Source organism: Papio anubis, chromosome 6 (assembly GCF_008728515.1).
Source record: "Papio anubis isolate 15944 chromosome 6, Panubis1.0, whole genome shotgun sequence".
NCBI classification, from domain to species: domain Eukaryota; kingdom Metazoa; phylum Chordata; class Mammalia; order Primates; family Cercopithecidae; genus Papio; species Papio anubis.
The window spans coordinates 131800684-131824089 of record NC_044981.1 but is presented as its reverse complement, the minus strand read 5'-3'; the positions used below and the strand labels follow the sequence as shown (position 1 = coordinate 131824089).

The following is a 23406-nucleotide window of genomic DNA, read 5'->3' as shown; positions in this document are numbered from 1 at the left end:
GAACCCAGTGTACTTCCCATCCTTCATGACTTTATTAGCTCTCCATAATTTGAGACTACAGCTCTGTAGCTTCACTTTCAAAACCTAATTCTCTAAACTTGAATTAGAAAATCCTAACCACAAGTGCCAAGATGTTCTCAATCCACAACCATACCTACTCAAAACAATAAATAAAAAATATCTAATATCAAGCCATTATACTCACCATTACCTCTGCCCATGAAATCTTGATGTTAATACTGTACTACTGGGTTTTGTAAAGATCCATTCATTCCATGAGGAATTGCTTTCAGCTTGCTGATAGCTGCTGAGGATACAGACCTGTGTAACATGTGGCTCTAGTGGTGTGGCAGTAGGGTATTTAAATAGCTAACTACAAAGAGAATAAGAGCTATGATGGAAGCATAAACAATTTAACAGTTAACAGACTTGATGAAGAAAGAATGCTTCCCGAGGTGACACTTGACCTGACCTTGAAGGATAAGAAGGAGCTTACTGGGCTTATTATAAGTGGGTAGAAGCACACTCCTCACCGTGGGAACAGTAAGTGAAGGACACAGAATCATGAAAGATAAATGTGTTGTAGAGAACAGTGAGAACTTCAACGGCCTGGAACACAGGGTGGGGAGTGGAGGAGACAGGACAAGGGAAGCAACACCCAAATAATGCATGATCAATATGCTAAGCTCAGATGTTTTTACTCTATCCTGCAGGCAATTTTTTAAAAAGCTATTAACTTTGTATTTCTGGAAGATAACTTTGGCAGCCATGTGAGACCAATTGACACAATGAAAGGAAACTGACTGGCCGGGCGTGGTGGCTCATGCCTATAACCCCAGCACTTTGGGAGGCTGAGGTGGGTGGACCACTTCAGGTCAAAAGTTTGAGACCAGCCTGGCCAACATAGCGAAACTCCATCTCTCCTAAAAATACAAATTATTAGCCAGACATGGTGGCACACACCTGTAATCCCAGCTACTTGGGAGGCTGAGACATGAGAATTGCTTGAACCCAGGAGGCGGCAGCTGCAGTGAGCCAAGATCGTGCCACTGCACTACAGCCTGGGTGACGGAGCGAGACTATCAAAAAAAAAAAAAAGGAAACTCGTTAAGATGATGCTCCAGGGATCCAGGAGACTAAGATAGAAGCAATAAGAATACAAATGAAGAGATGGTGTCAATAAATATTTAATGGGTAAAATGAATGGGACTTGATAATTAACTGGATGGTGGGAGTAACGAAAAATAAAGCTCCCAGGTTCCTGAGAGTCAACGGTGAGATGGTGGTACCATGAAGTTAGAAAGAGACTTCCAAACAAAGTAAAAATCAGAAAGAAAGGAAGCAAAAGCTTCCACTTTGAATGCATCTGGGCTGAAAATGTGTGACATCCAGGTGGAAATCCGAATATGGTTGAAGGTGTGTGTCTGAATGACAGAGCCTGGGTTTCCAGACTGAGATGTGGAATTGCTCAGCCAATCAGCATTATCAGAGGTAGATGAAACTGTAGAGAAAGCAAACAGTAGAATAAATGCTCACCAAAAATCCCCAGGCAGAGAGACCAAAGAACCTATCAAGAAGGCTAAAAGGCACTAAGAGAAAGAAAACCAAGAAAGTACTGACAAGAAAGAAGAGTCTAACAGGGAGGCATGGTCAACAGGGGCAAGGGCAGATTGCTTCAGGGAACAATAAGGGTTAAAAGGGTCACAAGATTGCTGCTAACCTCAAAGAGCAAGTTCAGTGGCTAGGAGAAGAAAAAGCTAATGGCTACAGATAAAATATCAGAAGAGGGGAGGGAAAGAGATAAGTGAAAATTAATATCTGAAGTTTAGCAATGAGAAAAGGTCAAGTAATAACTACAAAGAGTCTAAGATTGAGGGGAGATGTACGTTTAGGCTGTTTTTGTTTGGTGCAGTCTTTCAGTGGGAGAGAGAGAGAGGAGAGGTTCAAGACACAAAGGAGAAACAAAGGAAAATGAATGGCATGTAGTTCAAAAAAGATGGAGGAAAAGGATCAAAACCACAGAGAAGAGTTTAACCTTCAATAGCAGGAGGAACATCCTGACCCCACAGGCCAAAGAGAACAGTAATGGGAGATAGACATGGGCTCGGAGAGGAAGGGGTTTAAGGAAGCTAACAACTTTGGAGCATTTTGTTAAATAAAATTTACAGGAGGCCATTGTTTTGGACTAGCCTCCTGCACTAGGCTCCAGCAGACCATATCACACCAGAATGGAGCCAGGTAATCAAACTAAACTCTGAAACGGGGCAGTTTTTTAAAAAGGAAGAAAGAAATTCACAACAACCAATCCAAAGGGGAAGGCATAAGGAAGTCCCCTCTGTTTTAACGCTATAAGAAAAGTCACTTTGAAACAACCAACATGCGTTTGTTCTCTGTTTCTGCTTCCCTCAGCTCTTTTCTGTCTATAAAAGCAACTTCCTCTGTTCAGCTTATCGGACATTCGTTCTATTTTATAGAATGAGGTGTTGCTCCAGTCTTGAATGGCAAATAAAAAACAATTAAAATCTTTAAACTAAATTTGCTGTAATTTTAACAATGTAAAGGAAAAAAACTAAGGAGAAAGGGGGAAATTTTGGAGAAAATATGGTCAATCACCCAGAATATATTCAATGATAATTCTCCTAGCATTTATATAAACATATGGCTTAAAACAGTTTAGGCCGAACAATTTTCAATATGAGAAGTAATTGGTGTTTGAAACTCTTCTTATACAGTAACTTGATTTGTAAATCAATATCTATTAAGTAAGTTACCCAGGAGAATAATCAAATGAGTGCCAATCTCCTTATCAGTACAGAGGCAGAAAAGTTGTTAAAAATAATTCACTGAAATTGCAAAGTTTGGGGAAGGGTATTTTGTTTTCATCATAGTGTGTGCCAAGGGCTTGACTAAATTTATTTCATTAGATACAATACCTACAACTGTAGCTCCTATTCTCAAACTGTGAAGCCTGTGTCTCAATAAAATGCCAGTTTAAAAGACAAGATAATGAAGACCACCATCACCACCAGAACTCCATAAGAATATGTGAAAGGTTATAAAACAAAACTCCTTTTATAGGGTTGAATCCTTTCCAGGGTGGGCCTTTAAGACATTCTGACAGTGCACACAAATACTATCTCTGGAACAAAACCAAAAAGGCACAGCTGCAAGACATCTTCCACTGAAGTTGTAACTGACTCAATAGCAGTTCTTCCTTTGAGCAAGAGAGTCTATAAAAGCCAGAAGCAGAGCTATTTTCCGCTACAAACTGTTTAGTGGAACTGTCTTCTACTGATCCAAATTGTAGCTTTATTAAAAAGCTAAAATAGCATGCCCATTTAAATTGGTAAAAGAAAATACAAATAAAATTTGAAGATAAAAAGCATATGTGGTTTTCATTATGCAAAATCCCCAACTGAACCAAAATTATGCTAAAATATATAAAGCTATACATTTTTAAAATTATAACTTATCACCATCACCAGCAGGAAATTTGAATTTATTATAACAATTATTTTTTCAAACTACTAAGGAATAATAGTGATTTTAAAAGTTTAGATGATTAGCATTCATATTCAGAACACTGATTTATTTTGAGCTTTATTTCATTTAAACTCATACCTGGATATTTATGACAGCTAAGAATAAAAAAAAAAAAATCAAAGGCATTTTTAAGTCAATTAGGAATAACTCCGACACAAGAAACACAATTTAAGTAATCAAATCAATGCTTTATTTTGTGATGCTTTCAATACTGTAGTTTTGACTATGTTTCTATAGCAACACCAACAAATACTTCTTCTGCAGCCAAGATGAAAACCAATAACCACTTCTCCAGTTTATTTCTATTGTGGCTTCCAACAACAACAACAAAAAAATCAGCCTTTCCAAACCTCATTCCATAAACTTCAAAACCTAAGGCTTAACTATATAACAGTTGCAGTTAACCACAAGTGTCAGATATTCTCCAAGTCTTCGGAAGGGAAGTTAATGACAGAGAGGGTATAATTCTATTACCTTTTTGACAACAATTGATTCAGAATAACAAACAAAAAAACAATAGGGGGAAATAAAGTAATGACCAACAAATGACTTATTTGGAACATTATCTAAATTCTAGAGAAACGGAACACTGAAAACTTTGTGTAAAAACGTAAAGCACTCAATATTCCAAGAAATATGCAACGTTCTCTGCAGAAGTTTCAGACTTGCTTTCAAAAATCATTTTTTGTTGGAGTCACTGTCTTGAAGAAAATATTTTACTAATAATAAAAGACCTACCTACCTGGTGAGAAAACTTTCTGCTAAATGCTTTACAAACATATTTATGCTTCAAAATATCTCTGTAAGGCACATATTATCAAGTTCATTCTGTAGTCAAAGAAAATGAGGCTCGGAGAAATTACATAACTTCCCTTAATAAGCATAAAATGCAAACATCATACAGTGGTTAATCAACAGTCCTGGAGTTCGACAAACCTGAATTTGATTCTGACTCAACCGCCTAACAACCATGTGTAAATCCAATTCTAGTTTATGTGAGATACATTCTTGACATCACACCATGATGCTTATATAGCCTGAACTACAAAAAGCAGCCTTTAGGTAAACAGCCTCACCTTCCAGTGTCTCACATTTGCCCACAAGACTTTACTATCATCATTAGGACTTTATTCAACTGTTTCCACTCTAGTACCATAAAGTTCTCAAAAAGATTTCAAAAGAGAAACCAGGAACAGCAAATGAAATTTGCAGATGTTTCTACCTTCCAAATACATATATATGTATCAACAGAGGCTTGCCTGGCATTTAATGTTACTGGCTAGATATATCAGTATATGCCTTTCTTCGAACACGAAGAACTACAGTAATGTGTCAACGAGGATCATGTTTTTGAGAAATGTATCCTTAAGGTGATTTCATCCTTATGCAAGCATCATAGAATGTACTTACAACGTACATGGCATAGCCTACTACACATCTAGGCTAGATGGCATAGTCTATTACTTCTAGGCTACAAACTGGTACGGCATGTTACTATACACTTGTACACTACTATAGACTTTTTTTTTTTGAGACAGTCTTGAGTTCACCTGAAAGTTCACCCAGGCTGCAGTGCAGTGGTGTGATCATGGCTCTCTGCCTCAACCTCCCAGGCTCCAGTGATCCTCCCACCTCAACCTCCCAAGTAGCTGGGACTACAGGCACACACCACCTGCTCTGCTGATTTTTTTATTTTTTTGTAGAGATGGGATTGCACCATGTTTTGCAGACTGGTCTCAAGTTTCTGGGCTCAAGCAATCCTCCTGCCTAGACCTCTCAAAGTGCAGGGATTACTGGCATGGGATACCATGTCCAGCCTGACTATAGACTTTATAAACACTGTACACTTAGGCCACATTAAATTTTTTTAAATATTTTTATTCGATGAATTAACCTTAGCTTACTGTCTTTTTACTTTATAAACTTGCATTTTTAAAGCTTTTTTTACTCTTGTAACACTTAGCTTAAAATGCAAATATATTGTACAGCTTTACAAAAATATTATTTCGTTAAATCCCTATTCTATAAGCTTTTTTCTATTTTTGAACTTTTTTGTTAAAAACTAAGATAAAAACACACATACTAGCATAGGTCCCTTCAGGGTCAGAATCATCACTATCACTGTCTTCTACCTCCATATCTGGTGCTACTAGAAGGTCGGCAGGGGCAATAACATGGAGCTATCGTCTCCCATGATAACAATGCCTTCTTCTCAAACACCTCCTGAAGGACATGCCTGAATCTATTTCACAGTTAAAGTTTGTTTTTTGTAAGTGGAACAAGTATATTCTAAAATAATGATAAAAAGTATAGTAAATACATAAACCAGTAAAATAATCATCTATCATTATCAAGTATTATGTACTGTACCTAATTGTATGTGCTAGATCTTTATAAGATTGGCTGTACAGTAGGTTTGTTAACACCAACATCACCACAAACATAGGAGAGTAATGCATTGTGCTATGACATTACCATGGGAACAGTGTCACCAGATAATATGAATTCTTCACCTCCACTATAATCTTATGGGACCTCCATCCTGTATGTGGTCTGTTGTTGACCAAAATGTTGTTATGTATCACATGACTGTATCTGGGGAGATCAGAGAAGTCCAAATGAAAAGGTATCTCTATAAACTTGAGGTAACTGTAAATGCATTTTTTAAAAAGATGCCTAAAGGACTACCAACACATACACCAAGTTTCCCAGAACAGTTCTGGTTTCAAATATTCTGTCCCACTGTCTCCTTAAGACAACACATACATTCTAGATCATACTTAACCTTTCTATTTTTTAACTGAAACAACATAATCACCAGATTTAGGGGCTTGGGACCAAGAGATTACTATTGGTTAGAAGGTGAATAGAAGAAAGTCGAATAAAACCCTGAAAGGGAGACTGAATTGCCATTGGTAGGAAAAAGCGACGGGAACATTCAAGAGAGATGGGAACAGTCCTAAGGCAGGGTGAAGATGCAGACTGGACAACATGCCCTCAAAGATCTTGGTGATAGTGACAGGAGGCAGCCAAATGCCTAGTAGACAGACAGGGGCAGGTCCCCAGTGAACCCTCACCTTCAAGCCAAAAAAACCAGCCTGAAAGCTGAAAGACCAGGACTGCTAATCCTGAATGAAACGCACAACCCAGAGTGAGATCTTCTGTTCCTGTTTGCCCACCCTTTCCCGGCTGATTCTTTCTGAATAATGCTTTTTAACCAACTGAATGTAGTCTTTTCCAATCCTACCTAAGACCAGCCTCTACCCCACTCTGAGCCCATGAAAGCCCCACACTCAGCCGCATTTGGGGGGGGGGTTTTCCACCTTCAAGTAGTAACACCACCCAGCATCTCCTCTCCACTGAAAGCTATTTTCCTCACTCAGTAAAACTCCCTGCCTTGCTCACTCTTCGACTGTCAGTGTACCTCCTTCTTCTTGGGTACAGGACAAGAACTCAGGAACCAGTGTGTGGGACAAGACCTCGGGAACCAGGGCATAAGCTAGATTCAACCTGGAAGGGCCAAGTGAAAGGGACATCTCCTACAGCAGGTAGCATGACCAAGTGAGGTCCAGATGGGACATCACAAGTTGAAGGTCCCTGGCTTGCAAAGTGACCAGGAAAAGAATCCTGTGTCATTGGGGAGTAAGAGTTGGTGAGCCGGGCAGCAAAATGACCACTGTCACTGGATCAGAATTATATACAAAGATAAATCAGAGGTAATGCTGAAATATGACAGCCAGAAAGACTGCTGAGGGCTTTGAAGAACAGAAAAAGAACTTTGGGCTAAAGAACATAGGTGAGAAGCTCCTTGCAGATGTTTTTCTTTTGTTTTGCTTTTTTGGTAGCAGCATGGAGATTGGTAGCAGCTTGGAGATATACAAGTCACCCATTTTAGGTGTACGATTAAATGGTTTTGAGTATAGTCACAGAGTTGTACAACCAACACCACAAACAATTTTAGACCACATTTATCAACCAAAAAAGAAACCCTTCCTAACCCATTCTATGGGGCCTGATACAAAAGCCAAACAAAACCACCACAAGAAAAGAAAACTAAAGACCAACACCCCTATAAACATACAGGCAAAAATCCTTGGCAAAACACTGGCAAACCAAATCCAGCAGGATATTAAAGGATCTTATATCATGGCCAAGTGGGATTTATTCCAGAAATACAAGAGTAGTGCAACAAAAGAAAATTAATCGATAAACCATATTAATAGAGATGAAGCAGGGAAACCCACATGATCACCTCAATAGACACAGAAAAAGCATTTGACAAAAGCCAGCATCCTTTTCACAGTAAAAATACTCAATAAACTAGGAGTAACATTTCTCCAAGGAAGATATATAAATAGCCAATCATAACATGAAAAGATATTAAATATCATTAGTCATTAGAAAATGGAAATCAAAATCACATTCAGATACCGCTTCAAACCCACTAGGATAGCAATGTTTAAAAAATAAAAAAGAAGTGTTGGTAAGGATTTGGAGAATTCGAATCCTTACCCATTGCTGGCAGGAATGTACAATGGTGTAGCAGATTCACAAGCTTCTAGGGAAAGTGAGGAGTGGGAAGTGACTACTTAAGAGGTACAGGATTTTTTTCTGGAGAAGATAAAAATGTTCTGAGATAGTAGTAATGGTTGAACATTTCAAATGTAATAAAAACCGCTGAACTGTATATTTTAAAATGGGTAAAATAATAAATTTATGTTATATGATTTTGATCTCATTAAGGAAAAAAGAAACCTCATACTCCAGCTGTCACACCACATTATCCCCAGCAATCACTAATCTACTTTCTGTTTCTATAAATGTCCTGATCGTGGACATTTTACATAAATGGATTCTTATATGTGGCCTTTTGTGTCTGGTTTCTTTCACTTATGTTTTCAAGGGTCATACATGTTATAATATATCAGTACTTCCTTCATTTGTATGCCCCAATAATATTAAATACTATGGCTGCATCACAGGGTGTTTATCCGTTCATCAACTGATGGATATTTGGGTTGTGTCTGCCTTTTGGTCAGTATGAATAGCTGCTATGAAAATCCGTGTATAATTTATTGTGTGGTCATGTTTTCATTTCTGTTGAGCATATACTTAGGGGCAGAACTGCTGGATCAAATGATTATGTTAAGTTTTTGAGGACACACCAGACTACTTTCCAACATGACTACTCTTACATTCCCACCAGCAGTATACATGGGTTCCAATCTCCGGGGCCTACTGTGGCCAAGCAGGATGAACACTAAATATTGTTCTGAGGGTCAGGCATGGTGGCTCATGACTGTAATCCCAGCACTTTGGGAGGCTGAGGAAGATGGATCACTTGATTGCTGGAGTTCAAGACCAGGCTGCCCAACAGGGTGAAACCTCATCTCTACTAAAAATACAAAAATTAGCCAGGTGTGATGGCGTGCACCTGTAGTCCCAGCTACTCAAGAGGCTGAGGCAGGAGAATCACTTGAACCCAGGAGGCAGAGGTTGCAGTAAGCCGAGATCATGCCATGGAACTCTAGCCTGGACAACAGAGCAAGACTCTGTCGAATGAATGAATGAATGAATGAATGAATGAATGAATGAATGAATGTTGTTCTGAGAAGATAAACTTGGGAGCCTAAAATTGGGAAGAGTAGTTAGCAGAAACAGGAAGAATGCAGACAGAAAAGGTAAATAGGCTCAGGTGGGCTAGGTGCAGTGGCTCACACCTATAATCCTAATACTCTGGGAGCCCTAAGCAGGAGGACTGCTTGAGCCCAGGGGTTCAACACCAGCCTGGGCAACATGGTGAGATCCCTATCTCTACAAAATATTTAAAAATTAGCTGAGTGTTGGTGGTGCATGCCTGTGGTCCCAGCTACTCAGGAGGCTGAGGTGGAAAAGTTGCTCGCACCCAGGGGGTGGAGGCTGCAGTGAGCCCTGACTGGGCTACTGCACTCCAGCTTGAGTGACAGAGGAAGATCCTGTCTCAAAAATAAATAAATAAAAATAGGCTCAGGTGGAAGTACCAGCCAAAATAACAACAACAAAAAAAAGAGTAGGTATTAAACATATTTAAGAGAAAATAATCCACAGGAGTTGAAGTTTAAATAGCAGATAAAGAATAACTAAAAAATAATGCCAAGATTCAAGGCGAGAAGACTAGAAGACTGTAAGATTCTGGAACTTTCAAGTACACTGAGTTTGAAGTGATGTGACACCTAAGTTCTTACAGAAGATTACAGAAATCAAGAGTAAAGATGATAATTTAGGGGGCACCCCAGAGGTATGAGAGATTAACCCTGATCCTATCATTTGTTACTAGTATTAATCTTAAAACTTGTTTCCAAACAAGTGACTATTCCTGAAAAGTTTTAGTAATACAAAAATACAGAAAAAGCACCCTAAAGCCAGGCTTTCCTGAGGGGTGGCGGGGGAGACTACAGCAGGGCATCCAAAGGGGCTAGAAATATATAAAAGTCTGCATAACAAGAATAGCATCAAGGTGCTGTAAGAACTAAATGTGGTAGACCAAGTCTACCTTCTTAAGAAGGTATAGTCACCTCCATGTGTCTAATGAAAAAATATTTGGAGGGAAATCTCAGTGGCAAACTAATCAACAGGCAAGATAAGTGCTAAGAATGAAGGAAAGGAGGCTGGGCTGGGTGACTCATGCCTGTAATCTCAGCAGTTTGGGAGGCCGAGGCGGGAGGATCACCTAAGGTCAGGAGTTCGAGACCAGCCTAGCCAACATGGTGAAACCCCATCTCTACTAAAAACACAAAAATAAGCTGGGCATGGTGGTGCATGCCTGTAGTCCCAGCTACTCAGGAGGCTGAGGTGGGAGAACTGCTTGAACCCAGGAGGCAGAGGTTGCAGTGAGCCAAGATCATGCCACTGCACTCCAGCCTGTGAGACAGTGAGACTCCATCTCAAAAACAAAAAAGAATGAAGGACAGGAAGCCCAATATCAGATCATTCATTGATCATTCACTCATTCAGCAAATAACTATTGATAGCCCATTAAGTGCCAGACAATTATGGACACACATGCGATAAATGCCTTAGGTACACACACCTAATACATACTCTTTTGAACAACCTCTATTCTCCCCAACTGACTCTCTACTTGCCTTTCTCCCCTATCAGGTTACAAGCTCCACAAGGCTGTATAATGTTTAAAATAAAATATAAAGTTGACAAATAGGTAGTCATAGCCTCTGCTCTCTCTCTCTCAAAGAGAAGTATGCCTTTATAATTTCAATTTTGAACACAGCTTGACTGACATATTATGGAATGGGCTGAGTAGAAAAAAGAAAATAACAGCTGCTAAAAGAACTGTGAGAGAGTTGATATTTGGTGGGCAAGAAACTGGTTTAAGGGAGAGTGTTTGGGGTCTGCTCTATACTGTAATGAAGAATCAAAAAAGGTTAGTTGATCAAGAGAATTTTTCTTAAGTTTTGCTGTTATAACAAAACCTTTTCTTTTGCTTCTTTAGAGACTAAAAACTTAAATAGTTTGTCAATTCTTTGTCAATGTTGGGATCTGTGTTTCTTTGGTTATCAAAATTAAAACTAGGCCCTGAGTGAGCTCATCTTTATGCAAGTTACAGTATCTGAATAGGGCAAGTGTCAGTGGAACGAAGTGGACAAATTCAAGAAATATTCAATTAGTAGAATGGTAAGAAGACACATGGCCAAAGACATTCGGGAATTAAGAGAGCAAGGGAAAGCTAAAGAAAGAACAACGAGAAATGGGACAGTAAAGCCATTCACTGAAATAGTTAACAAGGAAGGACTAGGCTCTTCTGGAGGGAAGTTAATGAGTTCAATTTAGACTGGGTAACAACCACAAAAAGACATATAACTAATAAAAGACAATAGTGGATTGACCGGGCGCAGTGGCTCACACCTGTAATCCCTGCATTTTGGGAGGCCAAGACAGGCCAATCACCTGAGGTCAGGAGTTTGAGACCAGCCCGGCTAAAATGGCGAAACCCTGCCTCAACTGAAAATACAAAAATTGGCTGAGTGTGGTGGTGTATGACTGCAGGTCCAGCTACTCAGGAGGCTGAGGCAAGAGAATCGCTGGAACCCGGGAGGCAGAGGTTGCAGTGAGCTGAGATCGCACCACTGCACTCCAGCCTGGGCAACAAAGCAAGACTCTGTCTCAAAAAAAAAAAAAAAGCCAATAGTGGAAAGACAAAATGAAGTCAGAGAAAAACATATCTAGAGGAAGGCTGTAAAAGAGAAAAAGAAACGAAGACTAGATGGGAGAAATACATAACACATAGCAGGATGGTAGCCAAATATATCAATAGTTAAATGTAAATCGTCTCAAGATACAAATTAAAAGGCAGAGATTGTCATACTGGTTTAAAAAGGAAGAATCAATTCTAGTCTATGTACAAGAAACCTACTTTAAATTTAAAAATATAGGAAAAGAGAGATGGTATGAAGCAGCAAATTGTGATATACAGAATTAACTTTGATGGTAAAATAAAGAGATAGCCCTAAACGGCAAAACTGAAGTGCTCTGTTTAGTGCAAGCGTGAATGTCTGTAAAAGTCTAGACAAAGATCTCATAATAATACAAATGAGTATGGTTGGTATACTATACTGAGGACATATAATTAAATGTCCTAAAGGTGCCTATAACTTTATTAATTATACAGGTTGTTTTTGTTTTGTTTTATTTTGTTTTGTTTTGAGATGGAGTCTCACTCTGTCACCCAGGCTGGAGTGCAGTGGCAGGATTTTGGCTCACTGCAACCTCCGCCTCCCGGGTTCAAGAGATTCTCCTGCCTCAGCCCCCCAAGTAGCTGGGACTACAGGTGCCTGCCACCACGCTCGGCTAATTTTTTTTGTATTTTTAGTAGAGACAGAGTTTCACCATGTTAGCCAGGATAGTCTCAATCTCATGACCTCGTGATCCGCCAGCCTCAGCCTCCCAAAGTGCTGAGATTACAGGCATGAACCACCTACCAAACAATACAATCTTGGTTTAAGTCCATGACTTGGAAACACCAGTAGTTTTGAAGTTAAAATATGTCAGTTTTGTGGCTGTCATACTCCTTTTCTACCCTGATTTCCACTGCCCCCATCTACCAGGTTAGTAATGTGTACCCCCACAGCTATGTCCTCTTCCACACAAACAAAACACAATGGTAGTCATATGGGAGGCAAGTAGCTTAAGAAACCAATCAGTGTGGTAAACCAAGGAGATATTTACAGGGGCTTTACAGTTTACAGAGCCTTCACCCTTTCCCAATCATATTCTTATTTAATAAATTTAAGAGGCTTTAAACATGTCTAATTCATGTTTGATACAGTAGAAAGCTCTTACTACTCGGCATCCACATTTTACTTGGCTTACCCTCATAAATCTAATCCTGCAGTATTTTGTTTCTTGACACTCAAAACGCATTCGTTAAAACAGCAATATCCAACATTATTTGAACTCCACTACGTATCTACTTTTTTTATTTTTTTACCTTTAAGCTCTGTTGGACTTGATATAGCTACATCTTTGTACTGGTTTTTAAAATTTAAAATCATGGCCAAAAATACTCAATAAACATTTTGAGGTGTTCTGCTAATTATTAGGGAAGGGGTCAACAACATGAAGATGCATATATGTTTAACATGTTGTCTTTGCTTTATTCCTCTTCAGAAAGAGATTTGGTCTTTGCAGAAGAAAAGTATAAAAAAATATTTTTTCAAGCTTTTATTTTGAGAAGACTGTGAAAAGTTCACATCCATGGTTATAATTTGTTTCTCTTGGATCTAAACATACACCCACCCATTGGCTTCAGAAAACTACTTGGACAGAAATCCTAGGAGAGTGATACTTCCTGGAAGTTTCAATTGGAGGGGGGGAAGAAAAGAAAGAAAATCTTTCTATGGAAGGACAGCCAGTAGCAAATAATACAAATGTTAATACCAATTTATAAAAATCTATTCTTACACAAAAGATACATTCATTGACTCAACACGTTTCTTGAGTAATTATTAAGAGGGTGATTTGCAAAAAGATTCACACTCTCACATATTTGATATGTGGTAAGATTCTGTTAAATATTAAGCAAAATGGTTCAGTATGAAAAATTTATGTATCCACAGTTTTGCTGGTCAAATTCCTATCACCAGCATCCACAGTTTTGCTGGTCAAATTCCTATCACCAGCATCCTTCTCTTTCCCACTAAATTGCTGTTGACTGGCTGCCACTCAAGCAATCGGATCCCCAGGGGAAAGTCAGCAGTCTTACATCCATACCCCCCACACCCTAATAACTTAGGCTTGTAGTCGGTAGTCAATGGAACATTTTATGAGTTAATCAATAATTGTACCTAATTCATTAAGTGGTGTACAGCTACAAACCAAATCCCAGTAAAACAAACAAAAAATGAACTCAGTATAGCCATCATTCCTCATCCTTTCCTCTCTTTCTATGGGGACTCACTTTGTTGTCCTTTCTCTGCATGTATTTCTACTACTGAAATTACCACTTCAAATTCTTCTTTTTTTTTTTTTTTGAGACAGAGTCTCACTCAGTCGCCAGGCTGGAATGCAGTGGCGCCATCTCACAGCTCACTGCAACCTACGCCTCCTGGGTTCAAGCGATTCTCCCGCCTCCCAAGTAGCTGGGACTACAAGGCCACCACACCCAGCTAATTTTTGTATTTTTAGTAGAGACGGGGCTTCACCATGTTGGCCAGGATGGTCTTGACCTCTTGATCCACCCGCCTCAGCCTCCAGCCTCCCAAAGTGCTGGGATTACAGGCATGAGTCGCGGCACCTCGCCCCAATTTGAATTCTCAGTATCAGTCTGTCTTACTGTGAACTCAGCAGCTCAGTCTTCTTACTCACCTTTGAATCCCTAGCTGGGCACACAGTAAGACTGGGCACCCATTTATTTTATAATAAGGAAAAACAAATACCAAAGATAGTTCCTTAAATCTGTATTCTCAATCTTTGTGTTATTATAGTGGTAAGCATAATGAATTTAATTGGCAACAACAAAATTCACTATTACAATTAAATATTTGATCCCAGTCACCTTTATAATACCCCAAAAAGGTATATATACCACCAGGTGTTACCGCACAGAGAGAAATACAAGATCATTACTGGATCCAGAAATGACATCTAGTAGCTATAGATAAAATAAATACGAAATGAGGCTTCCTCGGCCCAGGGAAATTAGGTAATCTTCTGGGAAACCCAGCATATATTTCTGAAACACAGATACTTGTAATTGCCTCTGCAAGGCTCTTGTATGGGTTCAAACCCTGAGAGCCCACCAACAAACAACACAAGACGGTGTGTAGCAACACGCTGTTTTAATGAGCGCCTGGGTGCAGGCGGGCTGAGGCTTAAAATGGCGTCAGCACCAAAGAGGACGGGGCAGGGGTTTTATAGTCTCCTGAAAACAGGAAGTGTCTCAGTCTGACATAACTGCTCCGTAGTACCCAGACGGCCTCCCTCTCCATCTTCAGGGGGTATGTGTCTTCCAGCCAGCTCTCTTCCTGCTTCTGCTATCTTGCTGACGCACGGGGGCTGCTGGCGCAAGTGACCTTGCTCCTTGGGACTGGGCCTGAGGAGGGAGGAGTTATTCATTCCCTTAAGCTTCCAGGGCCCGGGTAGAATCTTTCATTCCTGTCTATTTGGTTATAGAAAAGGTAAAGCAGAGTAGGTTGCCCCAGTGTTAATTTTTTAAAAATATACTGGCCTACCTGCCACCATCAGGGTTACCCTTGGCTTGGATGAAAAATTTTTAAAAACCAACCCAAGCTTCCAGGTATATGGTTAAAAATAGGCAGTATATGACCAAACCTAACAATAGCTCTGTTACCGATTTTAAGCCACAGTATACCGGGAATAAAACTTGGGGTTGGGAAAAACATCATAAAGTTATTTGTGAGTTTATGGTACACACATTCACAAATCACAAGGCTGTGAAAGAGACATCTAGTAGATGGCAAACCAACCCAGCAGGGAGTCTCTACCACTCCAGCAAAATCCACTGGCGGGGTAAGCAGGATGCCAAGAATGTGAAAGACTAAAATGGGCTAACAGTAATGTAGCCCCTTTTCCAAGATGACCCTGAGCTGTAACACAGTGCGTGAAGGAACCAGGGGCAGTTAGATCTGATCAGGAATCACACTTCAAGGACAAGCTGAGACCCAGAAAATCACTTACCTGATCATCTACCCACGAGCCATACAACTAATGACGTATAGAACTGGGATATGGCTGTGGAACAGGAGAGGGCAGGGCAGAGTATGTCCTGGGGAAAACCTAACACTGGGACTCACCACTGACACACGGACTGGATAGAAATGGAACCAGAGGAATGAACAGCCCCTGCAGACTGCATTCTATGAGAAAAGATGGCCTCCAGGTGCAACAGGTCAACTGGACTTTGCATGGTCTGCCCCAGGCAACAAAAGGACTGTGTCTGCAGTTGTACCTATAAAAGCTGAAGCATGACGGACAAGGACATATCTATGACTACACTCACTGAAAGGATACACATGTTTATATATTATACTTAAATATATAGAAAAGTATACGTACTGTGAAAAACATAAATCTTGGGGCCCCCAAATCACTAAGCCAAAAGGAAAAGTCAAGCTGGGAATTGCTTAGGGCAAACCTGACTCCCATTCTTTTTAAAGTCACCGATCTGCTCCCTGAGATAAATGCATATCCGATTGCCTCCTTTGGAGAGGATAATCAGAAACTCAAAAGAATGCAACCATTTGTCTCTTATCTACCTATGACCAGGAATCCCCCTCCCCACTGAGTTGTCCCACCTTTGCTTCAAGTTGTCCCGCCCCACCTTTCCAGATAGAACCTATATTCATCTTACATATGTTGACTGATGTCTTATGTCTCTCTAAAATATGTAAAACAGGCTGGCCGGGCATGGTGGCTCACACCTGCTATCCCAGCACTTTGGGAGGCCAAGGCGGGCAGATCACGAGGTCAGGAGATTGAGACCATCCTGGCTAACACGGTGAAACCCATCTCTACTAAAAATACAAAAACTTAGCCGGGCATGGTGACAGGCGCCTGTAGTCCCAGCTACTCGGGAAGCTGAGGCAGGAGAATGGCATGAACCCAGGAGGCGGAGCTTGCAGTGAGCCGAGATTGCGCCACTGCACTCCGGCCTGGGCGACAGAGCGAGACTTCGCCTCAAAAAAAACGCCTAGGCAGGCAGATCATCTGAGGTCAGGAATTCGAGTCCTGCCTGGCCAATATGGTGAAATCACTCTAGCCTGGGTGACAGAGTGAGACCCTGTTTCAAAAATAGTAATAAAATAAAATGTATAAAACCAAACTGTGCTCTGACCACCATAGGCACATGTCGTCAGGACCTCCTGGGGCTGTGTCATGGGTGCAGGTTTTCAACCTTGGCAAAACAAGATTTCTAAATTGACTGAGACCTGTCTCAGATATTCAGGGTTCATAGTACATACTATATATCTGAACAAAAAGGTGAAATGTAGCACTCATAAAAATTAACTTAGCTGCCATACTTAACTTTCCCTTTGTCATGATCTGCCTGATCCTTTCCTCCTCCTATGGTTGACCTCACTCTCATGATTTAGACTAGCTCTGTTCAAGCAGTTTGAGTTCAGCCATATTTTGGAATGCTGTCATATCCTGCTTCCCAATCATTGTCTATCTCCTCCCACTGTCCCCATAAAATTCCAGGTTAACCATATTGGAACATATAAATTCAATAGCACAGTTATGAATAGATAAGGAAACTTGTTTTTCCTGTTCTATTATCTGTATATCATAACTAAATATTCTTCCCATTGGACCTCAGAGTAATAAGGGAGCCAGAGATACTTTGTCTCTTCTGGGGAGAGGGACTGGCCCCAGTATCTCAGTCTCCTTGGAGGGTTTCCTCTCACTTATACCCCTTAGCTACAAAAGAACATCCATATAAAGAGTTGGTTTCTGCCATAAAGTTTCCTGTAACAGGATCTGTCCGGTACCAATTGTGTATTTATCTTTAAAAGACACAGATGGAATGGCACGACCAAGAGCTTGGAATCATTCTATAAAACAAGCCCAACTGATGCCCAGACATAAACAAACACTGGAACCCCTGTGTACCTCCGCCCCAGATGACAGGAGTCAGGCGAGCACAGAATCAGCTCTTGTTGCAAATCAGTGAGCCGGCTCTCCAGGACAGGTCAGGGTTTATGTGATCAGATCTTTACTTGCTTCAAAGCCTTCTTAAGAGTTATAATACAGACTTGTTACACTTATATGATCCTGGAAAACATCCAGAATGACTAGCCTATGTCTTTCTGACACACATCTTCTGTAGGCAATAAATATACACACTTTCTACAAACTGTGAACTTTCAAACGAGTCCATCTAATGAACGAATGAATGCCCTATAGATTAACACTTCCAAAAGTAAGTCCTACTACCTTAAGAATTTGTGGCGATGCATCACCCTATTTTGCAAAGGGAAAACAAATGAGTAAAAAAGGATAATGCTGTTGTTTTAACCTATGCGAACATATTTACAGACAAGAGACTAGAAATGTTCAACCAAAATGGTAACGGTAATTATTCCTGAAATGTGGGTACCTGGAAATTTTGCTTTATCTGCATTTTTCTGTTACCAAGTTTTCTGCACTGAACATGTGTTATAATTTTCAAAAATTTAAATAAACTCCATTAAAATTTAAAAATGTAGAGTTTTCACCCTTTACTCTGTACTCCTTAACAGTTTTAAGGGCAGTATAAAACAGGATAACTAAGTCCCAGCAAAGTTATAATAAACTGGTATTGTGCCATGTGGTATAGATTTACCAAAAACACAGAGCTACATTCATACTATTCCTCTTTGAGCTTGGCACTATACACAAGAAATCACTGGACTCTGAGAAGCTTTCAGACACTGTTACATCAGAGGACTTTTCTTTAAGTTAGATTTTAACTGGATTTAAAAGAATGAAAGGAATTTCCTGGATTTTATCATAGCAATTTCCCAGGAGATTTTTCCCTCAGTTCTTAATACAAGGATTAAAGCCACTTAGCAAATTAGAGAGTGTACTTGCCACTTAAAACGCTATTAAGATCATGTAAATTAAGAGGTCTTTAAAAAGCAATACACATCAACAAAAGACTTAAGAGTTCCTGCTCAGAAGTTGTTTTAACAGTTTCCTATGAAGGTAGTCAAAAAGCATCAACCATCTGAGGTCACATCTAAGTGTAGGGGGCATCTACTTTCAGACCACACAGAGCTATGAAGGGATCAGGGAACACATATCTACATTAGATCAAGAAAGAGCCTTTCTTTGTTATATGACAAGTGTTACTGTCAAATTTTCTCTAAGACTTCATTAAAATATCAAGCACAATACATGCACAATTTAACACAGCACAAGGCGGACAGGGACATATTTTTCAGGACTGCAAAATGGCATCTGCAGAATGTCTCAAAGGAGTGACAAAGGCACTTCTTTAGCTGTAACAAAGAGAACAATGTTTCCAGTAGGACACTACAGGACTATTGCATTTCAGAGGGGGAAAAGCAGTGAAAATTAACACAAAACAGAGCTAAACATGGAGAATGACAGTCTGTAGGGAAGAATTAAAAGAAACTATTGAGGACACAAGTTTCACTCATTATTGTATATAAGAGCACCTAATGTTTTAAAAATCGAGTAATTGCAAATGTTAAGTTTGCAAATAAAATTATAACTAAAAAAAGCACAAAATAACCTTATCAATTGAATTAATTTTGGATTCATAAGCCCTGTATTTCTATAATTCCTGTTAAAAGGTAGTTTATAAACAAGCGATAACAGTATTATGATAAGCAATCTATGTATATCATTTCATTTAATTTCTCATGACTACTCTATGAGAAATGTACTACCAATGACTCCATTTTACAAGTAAGGAAATTGAAGCTTAGAGATATAACATAGCTCAGCATCAGGCAGATTTGAATTTCAATTCCAACTCCTTCACTTACTAGCTATGAGACTTTGACTTTCTTTCCAAGATACTTCGAATTCCAAGACTATGAAAATCAAACAATTATCACATGGATTAAGGACAAATTATTTTCAAAAATGAGACAAGAACTTTCCTGTAACATCATACAAAAATGGAGCTAGTTGCTTAAGGAATTGGGGGCGTAGGGGAAATTGGGATATACCCACCCAAGACCAACCAAGTAACACTTTCAAAACACTGTTAAAAGAGTAGCTTAAGAATGCCTTAGGAAAAAAACGAAGAGAAGGAATGATGAGAGTTAGGATTAATTACAAAATAAATATCATGTCTGAATAGACTGGATGGAGAAAGATGATAAGCAGGATACTAAACTGATTATTCCTCACTTTATCTGAGGTTTATGTGCTTAGTTATCTTTAGTGGACAGTACTCTAAAAAACTATTTGATGACTTCTATATTGTGCAAAACAACTTCAGTCATAGTTACAAACAGTAGACTCTGATTACAGTAAACAAAACCAGTAAATAAGTTAGCAACAGGTAAATTTTTCTCCCTATGACTATTTGTTTCATAAATTGTCAATCCTAGTTTGAATCCCAGAACACTGTTACCCAACTAATCTTCCTAAACTCCAGTTCTGATCATATCATTCATCTGTGCAGGAAACCTCAGTGACTCCACTGAGTGAGGAAAGCAAACCCAGAAAGCAATTCTTCCACCTCGAATAGAGTCCTCCACACTCTGGCCTGACTCTCCTTTTCCAGACTTATGCTCAGTTCTGCCCGGGATGAATGCTATCATTCTGGAGGTAAAAGCCACTGTCTCCAGGCTCAATCCTCAAGCCTCTTCTCAAAAGGCAGCCACCCAAGTAGAATGCCCATCATCACAAGCACCACTGTAGAGTCCAGTTACCAGGCTATGACTTGCCTGCCTACCTCAGCTCAATGCTGTTCTTCTCTCTCCCAGATGCCACAGTGTCCCCTACCCTGTGTACTATACACGAGAGAAGTCCAGTGATTTCTCGTGTATAGTACTTTCCTACACTCAGGCCCAATGCACCCATCTTATCTACCTTACCAAACAAGTCTGTCTTACTTATCTCTGTATGCACCACAGCAAGCAAACATACCGTTTTGCACAAAGTTCTACTTAATATATGTTGGGCAGAAAGAAACGATAAGAAAAATCCAGCATGCCTAAGTTTTCAAACCATTCTAGGCATTATAATCTTACTTTTCTATTATCCAAGATAATCATCTTAATGATTCAATAAAGTTATTGTAACATTAAGTCAAACAGCACTCTACTGGAACAAATATTATTTCGGCCCATTGTAGTAAGAAATCTCATGTCATCTTTTAAGATTCCTATTAAGAAAATGTGGGAAGCATGGTATTTACTATCTTCACCCTGCATGATTGCTTCTCATGGATTAAGATTGGCCTACTGGGTCACTAGCTTCAAAAGATATCAAATTCTAAGAAAAGCAAGAAGAAACTAGAAATGTCTCTAGAAGACATGCTAAAATTAATTTGGCGGGTATACAATCCTCCTGAATCATAGTAATTTTAGATCTGGAAAGGACCCAAGAAAATAACTTAGCTAACCCTTTACTGTGCAGATATTAGAGAATCAAAGAAATTTTAGACTGAGCTAACTGACTGAAATAGCAGCTTTTTACAATATCCTAAGCAAAGGCAGAAACCTAACCTCCTGGCAAAAAAAATAGTTGCCAGGTATTTCTCATTTGCATAAACATGTTAAATCAACCAGGCAATGAGCTGAAATCAATTAGGTGATAAGCTCACGTTTCTGAATGAATTTACCCCTCAGTGTTTTCTCAAATGGAGCTCACTTTTGCCAAATACACTTTCCTCTTGTTATCTTTGTCTTCCCAATGCATCTCTCACTGTGGATCTTCCAATTTCCTATAGATGTAAATACCATATAAAGATGTGGAATAGTGGCTTTGTAAAAAACAAAAAAAATACAAGCATCACTATAATCTCTCATCCGTGTATAACATTTACGAGACTGGGGTAGGGGGGATCTTCTTCCTTCACTGCTCAAGTTGGTACTAAAATCACAGCAGAAAATAGGAACGCAGAATGCCTGGAAAAGTGAAGGGTGCCTATCCAGGAAAGCTCACAACTGAGGCGTAAGACAAGAAATCCGCTATTACTTTTTTCTTCTGCAACCCCTCAAATATAATTTGTAACAGTTACACATGACTTTTAGGAAGAAAAATACAAGCTGTCTTCCAGGAAATCTGGCCAACCCAACTACCAAAATCCTAACCTGTACCATACATCAACGGGTTAATGGCACCCTATGAAACAAAATTCACAGGCAATCCTTCCATTTGAGGACAATAACACAGTAAATAACAGAAATACCACTTGCCCCACAACAGAGCATCCCAAGGAAAACAGCAACTCACATTTATCAGTAGTAAATTCACTGGGTAAACCATACATCTCCTCAGAACTCACACCTGCAGCCCGGGCTGTGATCACTGTTACCACCTTGCTTGCTGGCACCGTGCAATCCAAGGACGCCTGGATTAGGATAAACGCCTTAAGTACAGTGCTGACACAATCCAGTCCTAGTGCTTAAGTCAGAGGTGGCCCAGCGCTGGGTCAGGAAATAATGAGACAGATAATAGAGCCCAAAGGTAAACATAAATATCTTTAGGAAGCAGCATTGCTTCTACAATCATGAAATGGATTCCCAAATTATTTTACTTATTTTTTTCCAGAGCCAAACAAAAACAGATGACAAATAATTCCAAATGATCTGGAGAGAATGCCACTCCATTATTATTTAAATATAATGAATAATAAACAAAGACTAAAGAGAAATGAGATCCCACTCTAGCAACGCAAGAACCTTTCTGCCAAGTATATCACAACTATACACTTCTCTTTTTTAAGAGAAGAGAGCGTACATGTGTGCGTACACGCTATCACTCAAGTGTGCTTAGACTATAAAGTGGTGTGGCTGCTTCTCCAGAAGCTCATAGAATCAGTCACGTCTACATCCTGACACTTCCATGGTGAACAAATTGAGGGACAGGGAGAGCTCCAATGCCTCCTCTGAGACAACCAGCTGAGAGAGAGCGCAAGGGAAAGAGAAAGAGAGCGCGTGAGCGCGAACAAGCATGTGCAAGCAAGCAGTCAGTCAAAACAGAGATTCTTTATATTACACTGAATAAACTTTTTGGTACAACACTAGAGAACAAGTTAAGTACAGCATTATAAGAAGCGCAGAGTGCCGCCAGAAAAAAAGAATTCTTTTTTTTAGTTCTGTTTCTTCCTACTCTAGCCACTCAGGCCGGTTTCCATCATCTTTCTCCAATACTTAAGCTGTCATCTCTACTGGAGTTTCCCCACCCACCCCATGCATTTGAAAACCTTCTGGAAAAGAACCAAAAGTATAACCAAATTTTCAAAATGAGTTTCAGAGTAAGTCCCACCCTAATATTTGGCTGTTTATCCCCCTTATTTCTTGATCTCTTTCCATTCTTTCTTCCTGTCCTTCTTTCCCTACCTACAAGTAGATCCTAGCAACAAAAGTTACTTCCTTTTTTCCCTGCTCTCCTTAAACTTTCAAAACTAAATTTCTCCGTTGCCCCCACACCAGCTTCAATTCTTCCTTCAAGATAAAGAAAGCCAAGAAATGCACAAAATTGTCAATAAATCTTCAGGATGCCAAATTTAACATTCTAAACATTTCTGTGGAAGAGTATTTCCAAGCAAACCAAAAACTAATGATTCTCCATCATCTATTTTTCAGATATTCCTTCTCATCTCACCAAATTCACCTGAGCCGTCATATACAGATTTTTCTAGATTTAGACTAAGGTCAAATG

At 39.5% G+C, this 23406-nt stretch overlaps 1 protein-coding gene across 26 annotated transcripts in view; it reads right to left on the bottom strand.

The window, feature by feature from the left end:
* The window catches only part of EPB41L2 (erythrocyte membrane protein band 4.1 like 2), a 235323-nt gene that overhangs the window by 149113 nt on the left and 62804 nt on the right, over window positions 1-23406 (bottom strand). The window contains exon 1 of one of the 26 annotated variants that reach the window (XM_031667444.1): window positions 206-390. The exons of the other annotated variants lie outside the window; for them this stretch is intronic. The gene's annotated coding sequence lies outside the window, so the exon portion shown is untranslated. Of the gene's footprint in view, window positions 1-205; window positions 391-23406 lie in introns of those variants that run through there. 26 annotated transcript variants of the gene reach the window in all.